The following is a 22,443-nucleotide window of genomic DNA, read 5'->3' as shown; positions in this document are numbered from 1 at the left end:
GATGCTGAAATTTAATAGAAAATTATTCCTTTGTTTCAGAATTTTCTTGTTTTAACCAAATGAATGTAGAAAGAATATGTATTAAATTCTGTGAATTATTTATACATTATCTTAGGGTTATATTTATCAGATAATTTTATGACAGTAGATTTTAGAGGAAAAGCTGTAGAGAAATCACCAGAGCATATATTTCTGGGGTACAGGAGCTTTAAAATAAGTTGTTAAAGATTTAAGAACAAATGTCATCAACTTTACAATGTCATCTGTCATTGTCGTTCATGCACCTTGACACACACACACGTACCATACACACATTCAATGTAAACAGGTTTTAACTGGATGACGTCCACTAGTTCCGGATCAGAACACATCACTTCAACAAGGAGAGGGAGAGTTGTCTTTGGAGAAAATGGAAATGATGATATCCAGTTAATGGATTTTTACCTTGAAGAACGCTGAAGTCTACATGTGAGAGTGAAAGAGTTCGCAAGAATGTTTACTGAGAGAATTCTCATGTCTGCTGCCCCACTGAGTCCATTCAACCTGGACCAGGGAAGAGCTTCTGAGATGGGGAAGAGAAAAAGTTATTAGATGGGAAGAAGGCAACCGTCTGCCCCTAAGTTAGTGGGAGTTTATGGTAGGGCTGAAGGGATGATGGCAGAGCCTTACCCTATTAATCTTGGGGACTAAACAGTAAAGGCTACCTTGTCATATTTCTCATCTGATTTCCAACAGCCAACAATAAACAAACAGTCTTAGCCCTGGTAAAGGAGGAAGTAGATAAACCTGAAGGACAATATATCCCCATCACCTTCCTTGGGAAGCCCCTAAGTGCCCTCCAGGGAGTAAAGAATAGAAAGAGCGTTCCTATCTTTAACCAAGGGCCAGACCTTGCCCTGGACCAGAGGAAACTGCACATCTCAGTGGATGACAGCATGGCCCAGAGCATCTCCTGAGGACCCACAGGCAGCCTCCCAGGTATCATGTTGTTATATACACTTTAAGAAGCTTAGATGATGCTCTGAGGAAAAGAGGGGGGCAGCAAATCCTGAAGTGACAGAATTGAACCATTATTGTGTTTACCCAGGAATGACTAGGAATATATTTTCTGTGGAATGGAGGATCCAGATAGAAGTTGAGTTGGAGAAAAGTTTTAAAACTAGAATTGTGCATTATGCTATGTGGCTTGTGAGAATCCGTTTTTGCTATTGCTCTACAAATGACCTTGAGTTTTCTGTGCTCATACTTTGCCTAGGAGGAGCCTTTGCAGGACCGTGTATTCTACTTAGTATCAGATTCAATATATAAGTGACTATGAGATAGAGGCCTGGTAACTTGGAGACTCATCTGAGAAAAAGACCTGCTTTACGTCTTCCTCCAACTACTCTGTCCTTCATCGTTCTAGCTGGTCCCCAGACTTGGCATCTGGTTTCCTCCTTAGGCTTTCTCAGCCCATTCCTTGGCCTTCAGGCTCTCAGCATTTCTGTTTTGTTTGAACTAAGTCCTCTATGACCTGCCAGTACAAGTGAGTTTTACTTGCTCTCAGGACAGACCTGAACCCACAGGTTGGAAACCCAGGAGACCTCCTCTAGTTGACTATCCCCCAGGTGCCTCTTTAGAGCTTCTCTCTTCTCTTCTTCACTCTGCTTGTTTCCCCCTAGATTCTCACCTCCAGATCCATCATGCCCTGTGGTCCCCTGGTTTCTGTTTGGACTTAGGCAATGGGAAGAGTGTCAGGAAATTAAAGGGACCAGAGATTAAAGGAAAGACAGTTCTCATATTTATTCCCATGGACTATGTTTTGGAAGAGGCTACATTCCTCCTCCAAGACTGAGATTCTGTAGTTGGCTTGTCAACTGCAGCCTTAGAAGTGCCAACTCTTCCTGCTGAGGCTAGTCCCTGGGTCCTTTACCACCTCATTTGTTCTTTTTTTTTTTCTTTTGCCCCTTCTTCCGCCCCCCTTCCCCCCCATTCTGGTTCAAGCAGTTGTTTCTCAGTCTAATTGTGGAGGACACAGCTCCCTAGCCCATGCTGGTATTATGAGCTTTGCACTCTCCCAGCTGAGCCAGTCAGTCGCCGGTCATCAGTCAGTAGCTCACAGCAGCTCACGCCAGCTGCCAATCACTCATGATGGCTGTTGGCCACTCATGGCGGCACATGGCAGCCCGTGGCAGCTCACGCCAAACTCCAGCTATTCATGGCAGCCCAGCTCCAGGGAGAGCTGTTGTTCACAGTCTTAGCTGTAGAGGGCGCAGGTCACTGGCCCATGTGGGAATCAAACCAGCGACTTCGGCATTAGGAGCACAGCGTTCCAATCACCTGAGCCACCGGCCAGGCCTGGTTCTTAACATCTTTATTAAACTCTTCTCCATTAACTTTTGGGGGAGATATTTGTGACCTGCTGAGTCCCCACCTGGAGCACTCCCACTACTGCACGTGAACTCACATTTGCAAGAATATCTGGAGACATTTAATTTTAAGATTCAATAGCTTTCGAAGGGCTGCTCCTTTCTAAAGTTTTAATACTTTTAATTCAATTTGGGAGATTCCTTAGAATAATCAATGTGGAAACTTGGAGATAGGTCACTCTAGCCTTGAGCAGGTCTGTCAGAGGGTGAGCAATTAGTATTTGAAGAGTTTGGCTGAAACACACATATACTAGAAGCCCATTCAGACCCCTGATGCCACTCAAGTCCCTCCAGGAAAAGAGGCTGGATTCACTGCTAACACATGGCAGGCAGAAAGGTCAACGTGCTGCCAGAAGCCAAACATCAAATCCTGACAGAGGTCTTTGCAGGGAGTAGCAGAACGGACCTGGGGAAGGAGAAGCTGGGCAACCTTGGCCTCCACCTCTCCAGGTCTCCTGGTGCCGCATTCTCAGGAAAGAAAACGTCACTGTCTAGGAAGCAGGAGCTGTGGCTATTTGATAAGCTCTGTTTTTTTCTTAGTCATCTTTCTAATATCCTGTATCTGTACTCATTTTACTTCCTAGTCTCTTCCTAGACTGAGAGACTGATACCCTCTTTGACTCACAAAAGCCGTATGTTTAGCTGGAAATAATGTAAGGTAATTTAGTCCTACATCTTCATTTTGAGGCATTATAACAATCAATTGTCCAACAAGGCAAGTGACTTCCAATGAGTAGCAGAGCTGGGATTGGGACACTTTTTTCTCTCTCCAAGTTCACTGACATGTTGCTGGATTGTGAAGCCAGCAAATCTGCAACCCACAGAATGGAGAAAGTGCCTTAAACCAAAGTGAAAAGAAACAGAGAGGATGAGGGTGTGAATACCTGACTGTTGTGATCTTATGGGGTTCCCACAGACACTTGAGTATGTGTATTGATGGTATTAATAGACAGTGACATCCGGTGATTTCCATTTGTTTGGACATAGTTCTTGTGCCAAATAATAACCAAATGAAACTGTGTTGAGTCATATGAGAATTGCTTCCCAGGTGTACACTGGTCACTTTATGGCTCCAGGGCCTCTAGAAACAGCAGGCAGAGAGAGAGAGAAAGCCAATCCCTCCCCGTTCTTTTATCGTAACAGTTCTGAGCTTAAATATTAGATAGAAAGAAACTCTTTCATTTCACTTTTTATTTTATTTAGGGACACAGAGTTGAAAAGCTAAACAGTGTCTCTGATCTCAGGTAGAGTAAAAAACAAATAAAAATACAGGCATTGAATAAATGATTATAAGATGGGTTGACCCAAGAAGTACTACAGTGTATTATGAAAGCTGGAGGAGGTTTTTCTGAGGAAGGTATATCAAAGCTGAGATTTGTTGAATGAGTGAAACTTGGCTTAAAATATATATATACACACATATGTATGTACATATGTATGTATATATATACATATATACATATATACATATATACATATATATTTTTAGATAGATAGAGATATATAGATATATTTTTCTCTACTGTTATATATATGTATATATACATATACATGTATATATATGTGTGTGTGTATATATATATATATATATATATATATATATATATATATATATATATATATATATATGTTATGGAAGAATATCCCAGTTATAGCAAGTGAAAGAAAGAAAGAAAGAAAGAAAGAAAGAAAGAGAAAGAAAGGAAGGAAGGAAGGAAGGAAGGAAGGAAGAAAGGAGTTTGAGAAGGCCTGGAGGTGTGGCATAAGTGAGAAATTGATGCAGGGCCTCATCCTAAGGGAAGGAAAGCCAGTAAGTGGGGGCATGAGGTGAGCTGGTATGTGTTTTTAAAGGATCACTCTGTCCTCCATATCCCGTAACTATATATATATATATATATATATATATATATATATATATATATATATATATATATCAAGTTATAGTTGACATACGGAATCTGGAGTACAGCATAGGTAATAGAGACAATGGAATTGTAATAGATATATATGATGTCAGAGGAGCAATAGATTGTGAGGGCTGAGATGTCTAACTAGTACATTGTTTTGTACACCTGAAACTAATAAAAAAAGACCACTCTGGCTGCTCTACAGAGTACAGGGCAAGTACTGCATGCAGAAGGGCAATATATTAGTGATAAAGACTAGCATTCCAGGTCCAGAGGACGTGAAAGCAGATTTTCTCCCTCAGGATGAGATCTTTGACATATACTTCAAGTCACAGAATGCGAGGAAAATACAAGCCAACTTGATGCTGCCTCCCAGTGCACAGTAGGAGTACAAGGGGAGACGCTTCAGTCAGAAAGGGGATTCAGTTCAGGCTGAGTTCAGTGTGGGCTAAGGGGATAGTCACTGGGCTGAGTGGTGGGCGTGCTCCTGCACCCTCTCACCCCAGAGAGCTGGGTCCTTTGTCTCGTACAGAACTTTCCTTACCAGGTGCACAGGCTCTGCCTAGGCCTGTGTGTGCTGGACAGTTAGCCATTCTCTGCTCCTTTTCCCACAACCAGCTGGGTGGGTCTCTTACTCTTTTCCAGGTGGCAAGGCATGAAGGGGGGGCAGCTCATTGACCTGAGGGTGAGGGGCAGTCAATGGTCGCAGTGGCCAGATTGACCTGCGGGTGATGGACACTCAGCAGTCGGACTGGCTGGCTGGTCAGTGTCAGAGCCCCCTGGGCAAGAACAGCTCCCCAGTCCTCAAAGGCTCACATCTAACAGGGCGTCACTCATGTACGTTTGTTTCACAGTCATGGAACAGGTGTTTATGTTCAAACTGCTCTATTTCAGTCAAACTGCATTAGCAGCTTTGATAACTGATGCTTGTAGGATTTGAATATTATATTGAACAGTTTTCTAAAACACAGAGAGAAAATTTGAAGACAACGGTATTTTGTGGTAGTGAGTCTGTGTGGATGGGAGTTGCCTAAAAGGGCCTAGGCCACTGGGTAGTTTTCCCAGTAACCCCTCTCAGAGCAACCACTTAGCCGGTGGTGCAGGTGAGAACGTCATGGAGGCTTTTGTAAGGTGGTGGCACTGGATGGGTTACGTCATGACTGGAAATAGAGGAGACAGAAGAGAACCCAGGAGGTTTCTCAGATTTCTAGCTTGAACCGTCTGCGTGCTGGTGGCCTCCAATAAAATATGGAACAAGGAGAAGGAACTGATTGGTTCTTGGTGAGGTTAGGTGGGGAGAATGAAGATTACAAATTTAGTCTTGGACATGCTGAGTTTAAGGAGCTGTAAGTCACGTGGTACAAATGGAGGGTAAATGCGAGGATATATGGAATGGGAGTTCAAAAGAAAAATATGAGCAGGAGATACATCAGATTCAGCAACTTGAGTGAGGTAATTAGATTAGATGACTAGATTAGTAATCTAAGGGGGTAGATTAGATTACTAAGGAGAAAATGCAGAGAGAAGCAAGAGGAGAGATCTGCATAGAAGCCTGAGGCAGTCTGTGATTTATCACTAGGTGTAGGACAAGTGAAAATAAGACTGTTCATGATGTAGGATAAAAAACAAAGAATATGGGATTTAATGGAAGCTACTTTTTTTAAGATGATCAATAATATTGACTATTTCCAAGAGTTCAAATTAGAAACTTTAGATAAAATTTTTGGACACAGAGACATACATTTTGCAAGCAATTTATCTTAATATATTGTTCCAGGAAATTGCATTGCTCAAAGCCAGGCAGTCTGTGAGTGATTTATTGAACTTTTCCTTTGTAATGTTCATGATAAGTTTTTTTTTTTTTTATATTACACCTGCTTTAAAAATATTCACATTTAACTTTGTAACCCACTACATAAAGTTTTGGGGGTTTTAAAATTAATTCATTTGGATTATACCCAACATTATTTTCTAAAAAAATCTTTATGTTTCCCAGGAATTCTCCCTAGGCTTACCTCCCAGTATATATGAAGTAGGTTTCTCTACCAATTAGTTTTAAACCAGTGCCTCAACTTTCATAAGAGGAGGTCAAGCCTTCCCTCGTGAGCTGCTCATACAACATGTGTTCTCTTTCTTTAGTGGACATAATATTTTTCATTGTGAGAAGTAGGTCAAGGGAACAACCTAAAAACTGACCAGATATACTTTTGAAAAGCTCATTAAGAAAAAGCTATTCGTAATGGACACACAGCCTCTTTATTTCTATAAATTTGTGGTTCTCAATCTTTTCTGAAGTTAAGGTCCTTCTGATACGAGTTACAAACCCTGTCCTCTGATAAACCCGTCCACGCCCATGCAGGTCCAATTGTGTACACAGTGTGAACGATTCCTAGAACTCTTCTTTCAAAGTTTATTTATCAAATCCATTTGGGTTCTCGAAACTGATTGAAAAGATTTGTTCAAGATACTCCAAACATCTCCCAAGGTCACTGAGGAGCTGCTTACCTCGGTAACACTGTGGCATTTGCCCCAAAAGGTTTATTTTCATTGATTATTTTTTGATGATGACAACTGCGTAAGTTAAGACACATGCCCGTACAAACTCCTTGCTGTAATTATCCTTAGTGTATTGTCGAGGGCTTTGTTCATTACATCACACAGGATCCTGTTTAGGATAAACTTCAAATCAGAAATTACTGTGCTTCTCCTGGAAAAATGATTTGCCTTTATTTTATGAGTGCTCTGCATCATCTGTCTGTTTATATTCCTTTCTTCAAATTTACAGTTAGAAAGCTAAGAGACAAATCTGTGGCCCTTTGCTGATAAGTGTTTAGGATGTAAGACTGTTTGTGAGCGCTAACTTCATTACTGGCTCCACTTGACTTCTTCTGGGCTGTAACTTTATCATCGATGTCTTATTGGTGTTATCTATTTAGAAACCCTTTCATAAATTCTGTATAACAATTCAAAGAAGGCGGAAAGATGGAATAAAGGAATGCAAGGAAAAAAAGTTTTTTATTTTTTAAGGATGGCGGCTCTCACAGTGGCCCGTGTGGGGATCAAACCGGCAACCGTGGTGTCATTAGTACCACACTCTAACCACCCTAAAAAAAACCTTTTTTAAATGCTATATTCCCTTGCATTCAATTTCTTTCAAAGAAAGCAATACATTAAATATTTAACTCTAATATATACTTTAAAGTTTAATAAGACTTTAAAATTTTTAAATTAAAACTGAAAAAAGTAATAAAAATCATTTTGTTAATCCATGTGTTCCATTGGTGGCTACAAAGTCTCAATTACCAAAACTTTTTTTTTTTTACTATAAAACATTTAATTTGTTTTTTATTATTGAAACTTTCAAATATATGAAAGAGTTAGAGAAAATGGTATCCTGAACACTCGTGAAGCCTTCACCTGGATTTTAAAATGGTCAATATTCTGCCATATTTGCTTCTCTCATTTTTCTTCTGTTAAAGTATTTTAGAGTAAATACCAGGCATAAAAGACGCAATGAATTCTTACCCTATACGAAGTCAATATGAAAGGGCATACAGACAAAATTTTTTTGTAAACCAGAAAACAGAGAAATCCACATAACTAAATGACATATTCACAGTGACTAGCACACATGACTTAGGGGATAAGCATATATTTGTAGGAAGCAAAACAAAGCTTTCACGAGATGATTAGATGAATTTAGGTTGTTTCTGCATCTGTCATGTGGCAAATGAAAACACATCGTGTTCCGTGTCACCCATTTTAGACACATATAATGATGCTATTACAAATGTAGTCCCATCATTACTGAAGGCAACTGACACGATGCTGGTGGGTACCAATGGAACCGGCACAGTTGCTTTTTGTTAAATGAATCCCAAATATTTACAAATCCATCAGAACCACCTGTGGCAAATGTATTGGAGATGGTGTGAAGGGAAATGGCGTTGGCTGGGTGAATATGCTCAAAATTATTGTCTTTGAGTCTATGACACTTGAACACATGCTTCGTCTTTTGTACCTCTGAGGTTGGGTCCAAGTATCCAACTGCCTCTCAACCTTCTGTAGAGCTTAGTACATAACCCTGCTTGTTTGGAAATGCTCGTAGGCAGCCAGGTTGGGACTTCAGGCTGGACTCCTAGCGCTGCTGCTCGTAGCCCATGTTCCCTGAGTTCCACATGAAAGTTTCGGCCTGCCAGACGCTGAAAGCATCTACTATACCTTTTCAGGCTGAGAGAAGGTCCCAGCATCACAAGAAGTTCTGTGATCCCACAGTGAACTGTCTAATCCCAACTCCCAGTAACCATCATATTCACTTCTGGACAACATTCACCACATCTGATGGGACATCATGAGTTCCCACAAGATTCTTGATCAGTGTTCAAATCATGCATTTCCGATTGATGGTCTAATCCCCCACTCCAGGCACGCATTGGGTTGTAGAACGCACTGTCCAGGACAGGGCCCTTTTGTTGGTCCTTGGGCCACAAGGAATTGGCTGGCACATTGTGGAGATGCCTGGATGTGTTCCAGGAGGAGTCCTAAAGCAACTGGTGTTGTGGCCGAGCTTCACTGAGGAGATGCCATCCTCAGGTGGCTGGTTCAGCTGGAACATATTAGAACCAATCAGCTCAGCCGCCTCTCAGAAGCAGCTTTCTCACACTGGCTGCCTTCTTGCTTCCATCAGCAATTAAAATGTCACCTCTATGTATTTTAGTATGCATCTCTGAAAACTAAACTTGTTTCTACATAATCACAATAACATTTTTCCTAACAAAATGCATGATACTCTCCTAATATCACCAATTACCTAGTTTATCTTCAAATTTCCCAGTTATCCTACCCCCCAAAATACGTTTTATAACTGTCAAAACTTCTTAACCTTAGAATGTACGAGCTAAGCATACTCAGAGTTCCTCTTCACCTCAAATTAGCCATTTTGTTTCCCTCTAGATGCCAACATGCATGGGTATAGCTAAATGGTTAGTAAACATGAAATGATTCAATTGATCATATTGTGATCCCATTCAGTAGCAAGAGTTAACTGTAGACTGTTTAAATGATTAATAAAAATTATCCTCTAGGGTAATTTCAGCTTTCAATGTTACTATAAAATAAAGTGTCATTTATTATGAAATATCCAAAGGTTCCATTAATTTAAAATAATATGCATTAATTTTTTAAAAATAGGCTTACTGTACCAAAAACTTAGTAATTTACAGTGTTTATAACTTTGAAATAAAGTAAAGCTTCTCTTCCAGTTCTTTCAACAATGCTAAACAGTGTTACTCTTTTAATATTTGATTATGTTCTCTGCCCCCCTTTTAAAAAACTGGATTCTGTGTTAATAATTTACACCAGGCCTTGTATAATTTTCTGTTCCTATTGAGCATAGTCTTAACTCTTTCATGTGCTTTAGAAATATTAGAGATAAATTTCCTTTTAAAAATTTTCTTTCAGCAGCATTACCTCATAAGCAATTGCCTAATTTTATAAAGCATCTGTATATCAGGGATCTGGCAAATGTTTTATTTTTAAAAACAAATTTCCAGTAAATTCAGTTTTCAGTTTACACTTATGAAGTCAAAATGTCAACATGACTCAAAAACAATACATTAAATTGCAAGTGAACTTTACAGATTTGATTTGGTAAAGATAGCACAAGATTCAATGAGACCGTGTGTCTACAGTGTGCCTGAGTGAGCAGTCAGAGGACGTTCAGGAAGATAACGTCAAAGGCCAGACCCACATCACTTATGCAAAGATCTTGCGGTGGAATTAACTTAATAGAATGAAACTTTTTTTTTTTTCCCAAAAAAAAAAAAAATGTCAAAGCATGTGGGGAATCTTACTGCAGTATCTTCTGCAATGAGAATTTTAGTAAGGAATAAACTGTGGAAAAGCATGCACTTAGGAATAAGGCAGAGGAAAAATAAGTCACTACACACAGGTTCCGTCTTCTATTTCTACCCCGAATGAATACCACTTATGACTTTTCCCCTCTCGTCAGTTTCTGGTCAATGGAAGTTTCTGGACAAAGGTTAAAATTATGTCAAGCAACACATTTATTCTTGATGTTTCTTACACACGAGCATCTCTCCACTCCAAGACCTTTTGGAAGGGGTTTGAACAACAAATTCTACACTTGTCCAGGAGCAATAAATTTAATGAAGTAGAAGATTTATTCTGGGGAGTTGGACGGCTGAAAGCCTTGGAATATATGATCCAGATTTTGAAACTGAGATACAACGTGGCAGTCTTTAAGCCATCAGTTGGCATTCCACATTCAGTTCTTACAAGAAATACATAGTCGAGGAAGGGGAAGCCATTAAGACCAGCTAACTCCTTCCAAAGGATGGTGCTGACTCCCACCTGGCATTTCACGTCACAAGAAAAGCAGAACCAGGACAAGTCACGATGGTATTCTGGCAAAAGACTGATGGGTTTTGTTTCTAATTTTTAGGAACTATGCACTTTACGCCAGTCGATTTTTACAGCAAAATTATCTAAACACCAAGATGTCAATACAAAGAGGCATTTCTGGAGTGATGGAACAAGGAACTCTGAAAATGATGTCCTTTATGAAAATAATGTAAACACTGGGATAAAAAAAATGTAATATTTTCAGTACTCTGGAAATAAAGCAAAGACTTGCAACAACCCAAGGAGCATTTATTTAAGAAAAACAACTGAATAAACAGTGGGCCATGTGGCATTTATCTTACCTATTCTCAGATCCTTCTTGGCAGTTCCACAGTAGCCTTGAAAATCATCAGCTTTGCAACCGCAGTATCTGTGAAAACTAGCAGCCTGATAGTCACTGGAGAAGTCAAAATGGGTTTTATTGGGGAAAAACACAGCGGGATAGTAATTAGAGTGACAAAAGCATATTTTATTCGGGGGGAGGAGTATGGAAATAGAGGAAAAGAGACCTCAGTATAAAAATGGGCTCAATTCTCAACAGTAAGGGAAAGTGGGAATTTATAGCCAAGGAACAGAGTGGGTGTCAGTGGATGGAAAATTACTAAGAGTAAACATTAGGGGTAAAGGAGGAATTCTGAGTAAACTGGCCTCACAAGATTCTTACCAAAGCAGGCCAGGGAGATCAGACATCACCTGAGGAGACGGTGAAGGACAAGAAATTTGGTTAGATATTAAGAGTGACTATGCCTGACCACTGCACAGTACACCTGAAGCTGAACAATATTGTATGTCAACTACAATTTTTATATATATATATATATTCATGGGATGTGGAGTACAGCCTAGGGAATAGAGTCAATGTAATTGTAATCGATGTATATGTCAGAATGGCAATAGATTGAGGGAGGGTTATCATTTTGTGAGTGGTGTAAATGTCTAACTATTACATTGTTTCGTACACCTAAAACTAATTTTTTAAAAAAGAGTGATCACACAGCAAGGGTAGAGGATTGTGGGTAAACTTACTTAACAGGATTATTGCTAAACTGGACAATACAAAGACAAACATGAAGGCTTAAAAGCCATGGCCTAGTTGAGAGGAGAGTTTAAGGGAGCAGAGCAGAGTTTGGTCAAGGAAAGAATCTTTGTCACTTAAGAGCTTCTCAAAACGCCCCATGCCCAGAGAATAGTAATGATTTGACCTCACTGGTAGCTCCCCGAAAGCTCCATTCACAGGGTGTGCCTGTATACTGCCTCATTCAGAGCTCACTCAACCCTAACCCAAGCTCTAACCCTGAGCCTAACCCTAACCCTAACACTAACCCTAATCCTATCCCTAACCACTGTCTGGCTCTTTGCATCAATTAGGGACAACTCTGAAATGCCATCATAGCTCTCTCCACAGGATTAGTTGGGGCCTGTATTGGAAATACCACTCATTTTAACCTCTTCTCAGCTATCCTGTTCCCTCACTCATTCACAGCTATTCACTCCTGAATCTCCCCAACTCTGTCAAAATTTCTGCCCACAAATCACTAGTTCAGAGTCTGTTTCCAAGGGACCCCAACTTAAAATAGAAGTATTGATAATGCCAGAGAGAGAAAGGGTATTTGAAGCAGTAAGATCATTAAGAAGACAAAGGGAATGGAATTAAATGCACAAGTGGAATCTTGATGGAAAAAAGAGATTTTTTTTTTTTTTTTTCCATTTTGATAAGCAGGTTGGAGGGGATAGGGACAGGTGGGGGATCTTTGACTGAAAGTCATAATAAGACTGTGACAAATGGAAGAATTGTTCCATTAAGAAAGTTATGATACTGGGAGTATGTGCTGGCCAACCAAGTCAAATATGTGTCCCCTACAAGTGGAATTCAAGAGCAGAAAAATAAATCAGAAAGGGCTGGAAACCAGAGAGCTAGATAGGTATGGGGAAAACAACGAAATTCGCTCTCTGTCTTCCCACTCCAATAATCTTTTCTTTCTTTCTTTTTTTTTTTTTTTTTTTCTGATAATCTGCTTTCCTTTCTCTCTTCCTACTTTGTTTATTTACCCTGGCCAAATTTATACTACCCATTTCACCTTTTATTTCCCCATGACCTCTGGTTCTAACTCCTGTTTTATAATTTATAATTCCTCTTTGATATCTGCTTGGCTGTAGGTCACCAGACTTTTCTGTATGAGCATTTGCAGAATATGATCAATGTCAGAGTTTAGAGATTTGGGTTGATTTTTGTTTCAGGGACAGTAAGCATGTTAAATTTGCATTCAGCCCCCTCTGATTGTAAGTTTAAATCCCAACTCATCTCATCAATCAAAACATGACAGGACAACCTCCAGGTCAAGAGTCCATTCTTAGTCCAATGAAGCTGTTAAATAAGTTTGGGTTTGGGGGTAGGGTTGTTTTGTATGCTGTCTACTCAGTGGGGACTTTGTTTTAATAATCCTAAGGCACCTGAGTAGTAAGTTATCATATGAAATTTTATAACAGTTAGAATTACTTTCCTAGGTTAAATACTTATAATCCTCAAATAATGTTCTCATTTTACATTTACATGGCTAAAGTACATTTCAGAAAAAATATATTTCCAAGGACATACTGGCCGTTTTATCTCTTAATTTTGAAAATTAGCTGGTCCTTTGTGCTTTTCCATTGAGATACTAATCTTTCACAGTAAAACATTCAATCTACATGAAGGCTAACTTAGTGAGCAAATATTACTTACCTTCATGATTTGTCTTTTAGTAGTGTTTAATAGCACCCCTCCCACCCCAAAGTAATGTTTTACCATTTTTCTTTATTTTTTAAAAATAGCTTTACAGAGACTCCCACCTCTAGACACAATAGATAAAAGGGATAAGATTTACCCTCTGACCACAAACAAACTATAAAACTGAACGTACTGGGCAACAGGCAGCATGTGAGTTTGATAACAGAAAGAAGGAAAACAAATGATGTAAGCCCTACAATCACATCAGATTTCCTTTTGAGGACACTTCCCAGAGCAGGGGAGGAACGCAAGCTGGGCACAGGAGTCTTACAGAGTTGAGGAGAGAATTCAGAGGTAAGGGGGCTGAGAGAGCTGCCCCTTGTGGCTACAAAGTTATTACACGGCAGGAACAAACTAGATCAAAACTCTTTCTGACTTGGGGGGTGAATAAATATTATAAAACATTAAAAATCGATTAAGTTGAATTCATCAAAATGGAGAAATTGTGTTCTTTGAAATGCACATGAACAAAATGAAAAAGCAAGCCAAATTTGGGAGAAAACATTTTCCAATACACATATATAATAAAGCACTTTTATGTAGATGACACAAAGAGCTCTCAAATTTCTATAATAAGATAGCACAGTTTTTAAAAAGTGGCACAATATTTGAGAAGATACTTTACCAAAAAAATACTACACAAATGACCAATAAGCACAATAAATGTTGCAGAGAAACGTTACACAATAAACGTTGCAGAGAATCAGAAAAATGTTAGTTAAAACAAAAATGAGATAACACAATAAATTACCAGAATGGCTGAAAAGAAAAAGGAGAAGGAGAAGAGGAAGAAAAGTATTGATGAGAACATGGAATAAGTGGAATTCTCATATTGCTAGTGGAAATTTAAAATGGTACAGCAATTTTGGAAAATAATTTAGCAATTTCTTACAGAGTTAAACATAGACCTCTGATACAAGCCAACAGTGCTGTTCTGAGATATTTATCCAAGAGAAATCAAAACATAGGCCTTGTATTCATTTCTTATGGTTGCTATAACAAATTCCCACAAACATGGTGGCTTGTTACAACAGAAATGTATTCTCTCACAGATGAGGAGGCCAAAAGTTGAAAATCTTATTACTGGGCTGAAAAAAAAGTGCTCACAGGGCTGCTTTTCCTCCAGAAGTTCTAGGAGACAATCCATCCTTTGCCTCTTCCAGGTTCTGGTGGCTGCTGGCATTCCTCAGCTTGTGGTAGCATCACTCCAATATTCAAGGCCAGCATCTTCAAATCTTTTTCTGCTCTGTCTTCACATTCCCTTCTCTTTCCTGTGTGTGTGTGTGTGTGTGTGTGTGTGTGTGTGTGTGTGTGTATTGAGAGAGAGAGAGAGAGAGAGAGAGAGAACCCTCTCTGCCTTTCCTTTTTTAAAAATTTATTTCCAACTACAACTCACATATGTTATGTTAGTTTGGGTGTAAAGCATAGTGACCAGATATTTCTATACCTTACAAAGTGATCACCCCGATAAGTTTAGTACCCATCTGAAACCATACATAGTTATTAAAATATTGTTGATTGTATTTCCTATATTCCCTAAGCTGTGCTTTACATCCCCGTGACCATTTTTACAACTGGCAGTTTGTACTTCTTAATGCTTTCATCCTTGCTTCCCAACCCCCTCTCATTTGCTGACCATCAATTTGTTCTCTGTACCTAAGAGTTTGTTTCTGTTTTGTTTGTTTATTTATTTGCTTTTTGAGATTCTACATATAAAATGCAATATGTTTTATTGTAATTAATCAAATCTCAGTGAAGTTGACTTCAAATATAGATTTTACATAAATAAGATTTGTTCATTTAAAAAAATTAAACTTCAAAATTAAAAAAGAATCTGATCTCCCACTACCCAAATTCACTTATGATATTTATCCATTTTTATTGCATGCTTTTATTTCATTTTAATGTTTACATGTCTTATCCGTTTTGAATTTATTTTAATATGAGTAAGAGATTTTTTTTACCTATGGCCATCCAGTTTCCCCAAAAATATTTGTTGTATAATCAATTTTTCTCAATTATTAAAAATTCCACTTTCATTATAACTAATTTTCCACATGTAACTACTTCTATTTCTGTATTGTTTATTCTGTTCAGCCACTTTGTACACTTTCCTTTGATTTTTTGCATTATTTTAAAATTATTTTAGCTTTAATAATATTTTGATATCCAGTAGTCCAAGTCTTTTCTCATTACTCTTCTTTCTCAGAATTTTGAAGACTTTGTTTCTGCACTTTTATTTCCATATGACTTTCTATCTTCATCTAAATTAAAAGGCAAAAAAAATATGACAGGATTCTGACTAAAATAGCTTTGAACATATTATTTTTTTTAGGTATAAAATGTCTTAAAATACCGAGGCTTCTTATCCATAAATAAAGCACATCTTCCACATATATCCAATATTCTTTTGTATCCCTCATGATGTCTGTAGTTTGTTTTATAAAGATATTTCTAGTGCTTTGTTACTTGCTACCTAAGGCTCAAAGTAATGTATACCCTCATTGGGATTATGCTTTTTAATATTGTAAAGTAATACACTTTATCCTAGTTCACGTTTCATCTTGAATTCAACTTTTTCTGATATTGATAATAGGTATACTCTAATATACCTTTGCCTAGGATTTTACTTTCAACTTTTCTGAATCACTTCATTTTAGGCAAGATTTACAATTGGCTTAATATTGAAATTTTTTTTGTCCACTAGAAGTGTGCTATTTGTGTGTGTTTATATCCCTTGTGTTTATTTTTGTAAAGAATGAAATTTATTTTATTTTAATTATGACATTTTACGCTTTTGTTTTTTACTTTTCATTGTTATTTCCTTTCTTCTCTATCATGTACTACACAATCTACTCTTTATTTGTTTACATACATTTTTTTCCTAAGATAGATACTCTATATTTAATTTTTGTAGCAGTTGCTAATATGATTTCTCACAATATGATTATACCCATATTTCTCAATTTATCAGCTTCAGAAATAAAGCAGTATGTGTTAAATACCTGCTTAGTTATAAACCTTTTTGGTGAATTCTAATCTAACTCAATGTGGTTTACATAAAAATGGGAATTTATCAGAAAGCTATTATAGTATCTATCTAGTGGGATCCAAGAATGATTTCACTGCTCATGCCATAGAAAGGAGAGGGATGTAAGTAGCTTTCAGGAGCTCCTGGGACTACGAATTGCAAAGCTATTGGCAATTCCATGTTGTTTTGTTTTGTCTTGTTTTATTTTGTTTTGTTTTGTTTTGTGCTTCTCTTTGTGTATCAGTTTAATTTATTTCTTACCATATGGGAAAAAATAGCTTTTCAATTTTATTTCTTACAGTTAAGCCATCTGAGAGATATTGGTTTGACTTCCTCGGGTTCTCTACTACAAAGGGTCACCAGATTTGCCTAATCAGATAACCCTCTCCTGGACCAACGGATGAGGTTACATTTGATGCAGTGATTGTTCCAGCCATTATCACATGGGTAGGTAGTCACGGGAGGCCATGTGGTATTCAGAATGGCAGGGTTTTTGGCAGACAAAACAGTGTGTCCTATACTCTCAAGATGGGAAAACTATCTCTCTTTTGCCCCCATCACCCAGTAACTTAGGAGTTGTGGAAATTTCTGGCTTTATTTTTCCCCTAGTACCTGATCAACATTCTGTTTTATGTTAAATAAAAAAAGAAAAGATGCATAACGTGTAGAGAGAAGCAAACATAAGAGACAGAGAGAAAGATGCTTGGTATTTGAATCCACGATTGCAGTCTATTTTGTTTGCTTCTTAAGCCTGGCTCCCTCCCTTTTGGAGTCTCCTGCAGAAACTATGATCATCTGACATCTGAAAGGGTCACTGTGGAAAGCTAATACAGGGAAAGCTCTACCCAAATCTCTGATACCCAACTACAGTGTGGTTGAATCTCCACCTTATTTTTGCAGTGTCTTCATCTACCATCACAATCTTGCCAGAGAGTTTAACAAATGTAAAACACAGTGCTTTGTGATGCTAATAAATCAGCCTCTACTTGCCCTAAAAGTAGGTACTTCTGTAGATAGATCTCCAGCTTTTTTCTTGTGGTTTTCATATGTTGCTAGGGCTCTTTTTCTTAATTTAAGAAAATTTATTTCTGTTTCAAGACATGAATGTGTTAGGTAAAGTCCCAAATAAACCAATAGGCCTTCCTAGCGATATCGCTCCATCTATAAGGTAATCCACATCAAAGAAAGATGTTTTAGAGAGGAACAAATTACATGTATATATTTCTCTGAAGGTATAAAGACAGTTTGTCTTCAGACTTCAACAGCCTCTGATAGAAAGCCTGTTAAAGGAAAAAATGGCACTTCTGGGCAAAGTAACTTTTGAGCTCTGTCAAATCTGTCCATTAGTGACTCTTTGAAGTAGCGTGGGCTTAACCTTTCCAACAGCCTGCTCATGTTCCAGTGCTTATCTTTCCAGATTTAGTATTTACATTGCCTATTGGAGTTTTCTCCATTTATCTGATTTGCTGCAATATCATATGTGTCACTGAGCTGGAAAGTGCATGCTGTCTTGGTGTCCCTTGTGAATCTTAACAGATATCTACTATATCTTGTTCCTATTCTTTGTGGATTTTTTTTTTTTTTTTTTAAGAAAGCAAGAAAAGGTTTATTGAAAGTTAGGCAACGAGGATGCCCATGGCAGTCTGAGGATTCTTAATAGGAGCTTTCAGTTTCCCTTACTTTCAATGCACATAGCATTTGCCTTTCTATTTCAGATTTTTATGTCCATTTTCACTAGTGAATTTCATAATGTCTCTCTCGTAATGATTTTCCCGTACGAGTTCTGTATGTAAAGATCGTTAACTGTTTGTCATGCATTTTGTCAGTATTCTCTGTCTTTGAACAAACATCTTAGGCTGCTCCACAATACCCTGAATACCTTTACTCTGGGACTCCCATGACCACCTGGCTATTTGGTTTCTGTTACTTACTAGCTGCCAGCCCGAGTTCCGCCTATCTTATTGTGGCCATTAATACAATTTAACTTGCAGTCATCCCACGGTCGGCTTTTAGCTAAGCTGGGGCTTACCTAGAAAGCTTGATTTTTTTTCTATGGACCTTATTTATTCATGGAGCTCCCGTACTCTGGAAATCCCACAATTCATAAAAGTCTCTATTTCTGCATTTGGTTTTCAGGAGTCTCAAAGTGAAGGCTACAACTTGCAAGGACTCCTGGCTGCAGTGACACACACTAGCCCTGAAGTGCTAGCTCCTGTTGGTCAGGCACTGTGGAACTAAGGTCTATCCTTTCCACAACATACCTTACAAGAGCCACCATGGATGCAAGTGGGCTTACATGACTGCTCTCTATTTGACTTAGATGATCAGAGAGGGCAGAAATCTGTTCTTTATTCATGGCTTTACCTCTTGGAATCACTCTAAAGCTATGGCTACAATTCTCAGAGCTCTTCATTAACTGTAGAGTCTGAACCACAGAGTCAGAAATAGCAAGCATTTTACTACCACAAAGCTGAGACTGCTTACTTTCCAAATCAGATTAGGCAAATGTCTTTTGCCTTCCTGTATTTTACCTGCATAGGGACACACCTACAGTGTGTGAGGCTCTGGGTAAATACTTTTTTGCAGGGCCCTATCTTGTTTTAACACATTGCTTAAAAATGTTGTACGAAGTTCTTGGGCACATGTGAGGGACAGTGATTTTTCCACAAATATTTTAAATAAGTTGAAAAGAAGTACTTGAGTGGTTGTTTATCATCCAATTAATGCACATGAAGATTCTTCATTCTCAGTGACCCCAAATCAGCACATTAGCATCACTCTCGTTGTCCAAAATGTGATCCCACGAAAGAAATATGCCCGAATCAACAGAAGGTGTCTGATTGCCAGGCTATCCTCCTGTAATGCCACCCCACCATGAAAACCCAAGAAGCCCCATAAATAAGAGCTGTGGAGCTCCTTGGACATCTGGTGAACCCCACACAAGGGATAGAGGATCAAAGAGCACCCTAGAGGGAAGAAACATGGACCAGGTCCTACTGGGTTCTGGTCCAGGCTCAGGGCACCCTAGCCAGACGGCTAGTCCTACACACTAAGTTGTGATTTAGAAAATTTCAAGGAAGGTATTCCAAAGTCTGGGGCCTCTGGCAACCTGGAGCAGGGATCCACTTGCTTGGGTCAGGGCAGAACTATCCCAGTATATACATGCTAAGGGTCTATTTCTCATCACCTGCTCCTTGAACTGGTTTGCAGGTTAATTTCTTTCAAGTTGTAGAGTCATAAAAATATACAAGTCACCGTAAGTAATGGGAGTTTATTAAAAGGCTGCTGCAACTTCATAAGTTATATAAATGTCTAACCACTATGCTTTATACCTGAAACTAATATAATATTGAATGTCAACTATAATTGAAAAATTATTATTTTTTTAGTTTTCAAAAGCATGCTGCAGCATTTCTGCCCCAGATCTCTGCTGTTTTAGTGTCACTTTCCCCCTTGTGGCTGCTGGCAATTCTCCTATACTCTTTCCTCATCCCAACCTACGTCAGCCCAAACCAGGAAATCTAATTTGGTCAGTTGCTCACCATCTGATATGGAATGTTCTGGTCCCGTTACGCCTGGCTAGTAGAACAGTATTGGTCTCCCAAAAAGGCCATCGCCGTTTTCCTCAATAGAAACTGTGCATCAATCAAGTATTAGGAGGCTTCAGGATCTGTCCAGTGCAAAGTTCTTGATATGTTTTATCAGACTGTCTTCCAAAAGGGCAGCCCCAATTTACCTTGCCACCAGAAACGTGTGAGAGCACTCCTTTCTTAGTATATTTGTCAATGACGAAGAGACTCATTCTTTTATAAATGGTCAGCTAAGGTGGTAGACAGAAATGCTAGGGTATTGTTTAAATGTATTGTGTGATTTCTTAATAGTAATACTAGTTATCGCATCATATACTCTTTCATCAGTTAAATTTTCTACTTGTGAATTATTTGTTTTGTTCCTTTACTCCTTTGTCAACTCAGAACTGAGTGTCTTCATGTCTATTTCTGTGCGCTAATCATAATTTAAAGATAGTGGCCATTTGTTACTATGGTGCATCTTTTCTTATCTCCTCCTCTCTCTCTCCCTCGTCTTATTTTCCTTCTCCTGCCCCCTTCCTCGCCCTCTATTTTCTCCTTCCTGTTTTTTTCCTCTCATTTTAAAACTATGGATTAGTTTATCTTTTGATGAACATAATTTCAGAATTTTTCAAATAATCAAAACTATTAATATTTGTCTTTGTAATTTTTCCATCCTTTTGGCTCTTAAATAGAGTTCCTTTTATAATTTATAGGTTTCCTAACATTTAAAATGTCTCTAGTTTTAATATTTCTTTGACTTAAAATGTTTATTTTAACACATAGATCAGAAGGAGCAAAATGGGTAAAGGTGGTCAAAAAATACAAATATCCAGTTATAAAATAAATAAGCCCTGGAGATGTAATTACAACATGGTGACTATAGTTAAAAATTCTATATTGTATATTAGAAAGTTGCTAAGAGAATAGAACTTAAAAGTTCTCATCATAAAAAAAAATTGTAGCTATGTAAGGTGATGAATACAAACTAGACTTATGGTGATCATTTTGAAATATATACATACATCAAATTATTATGTTGTACACCTGAAACTAATACAATGGTATATATCAAATATATCTCAATAAAAAAGTTTATTCTCCAAACAGTTAATTAAATAATCTTAGAATTATTTGTTCATATAGTGAAGTAAGAACCTATATTAAAGCTTTTTAATAAATAAGTTATTTTACATCTCTATTAATGCAATGACAAATTCTGTTCCATTTATTTGTGACGTCACCCTTTTTCTTTCATACATTTTTATATAAAATAGTGTTTGTGTCTCAGAAACAGAGAATGGAATAGACTTTATTAAAATGCCAAAGTAAATGGAAGATATTCACAGATTACTCAACAAATAACCTATGTCTCAAAAGTGACATCAGTTTAACTTTATTTCATAATCAAGGAAACATTTCAAATAAAAAATATAACTAAAAAAGTCTCCAGTTTTTGCTTTAATTTCACATTTTATATGTTGCACAATATTTACAAGAGGGAGGAGACAATAATTCTAAAAGATGACTAAATTCACCAGAAGATTTCTGCTTTTATTTTCTAATTTGTGAGACAGAAATCAGTTTTTATTCCCAATATAAAATCTAGATAAAACCCATAAACTTTGCTTACTTCCCATGTTAAACATTAAGGATTTCATACAAGCAAAAGATAGTCTTGTTACTAAGTTAATGATCTCCTGAAATCTTAAAAACAACTTAAAACAAATTGGTTATCCTGTGAGCCTTTTTGTTTTTCTCTTTTCTTTTTCCTTCCTCCTTCCTTCCTTCCTTCCTTCCTTCTTTGCTTCCTTTCCTTCTTTCTTTCATTCATTCTTTTTTTCTTTCTTCCTGGTATATTGTATTAGAGAGCATCTATCTATAGACATCATTAAGAATAATTACAATAATTATCCTTGAGGGATAATAAAAAATATAAGTAAATAGAAATAAGGAAAGAAAATGCTCTACAAAATCTCTGTTATATAAAAATTATTACATTCTTGAGCCATATTCAGACAGTATTAGCTGGGACCACTGCATTGCAGAAAGTAAAATAAGAATACTTTTTTTTTTTTCACTGAAAATCCTAATCTTCAGAAAAACAAAGAGCAACATAAGCTAAATATTTACCATGTCAGAAATAAACCACAGGACTTTTGCGTCATTATCCAGTGAACTTGTGTCCTTAAATGAAAAAAGGATCGTTAGGCATTTGGGTCACTGAAGCTCTTTGGTACCCACATTTGGGGAATGTACCTTTCATTAAAAGGATGGCCATTTGTGGAAGTGGACTCCTTATACAACTGCACCAAGGACCATGTAGCATGGTTTAATC

General features: G+C 37.7%; 1 pseudogene; it reads right to left on the bottom strand.

The window, feature by feature from the left end:
* Positions 1-8,034: 8,034 nt before the first annotated feature.
* LOC109449310 (mitotic checkpoint protein BUB3) lies at positions 8,035-13,466 on the bottom strand (annotated as a pseudogene).
* Between the last annotated feature and the right edge of the window lie 8,977 nt (positions 13,467-22,443).

Source organism: Rhinolophus sinicus, linkage group LG05, assembly GCF_036562045.2.
Source record: "Rhinolophus sinicus isolate RSC01 linkage group LG05, ASM3656204v1, whole genome shotgun sequence".
NCBI lineage: Eukaryota > Metazoa > Chordata > Mammalia > Chiroptera > Rhinolophidae > Rhinolophus > Rhinolophus sinicus.
This window is presented reverse-complemented; position numbering and strand designations above follow the sequence as displayed.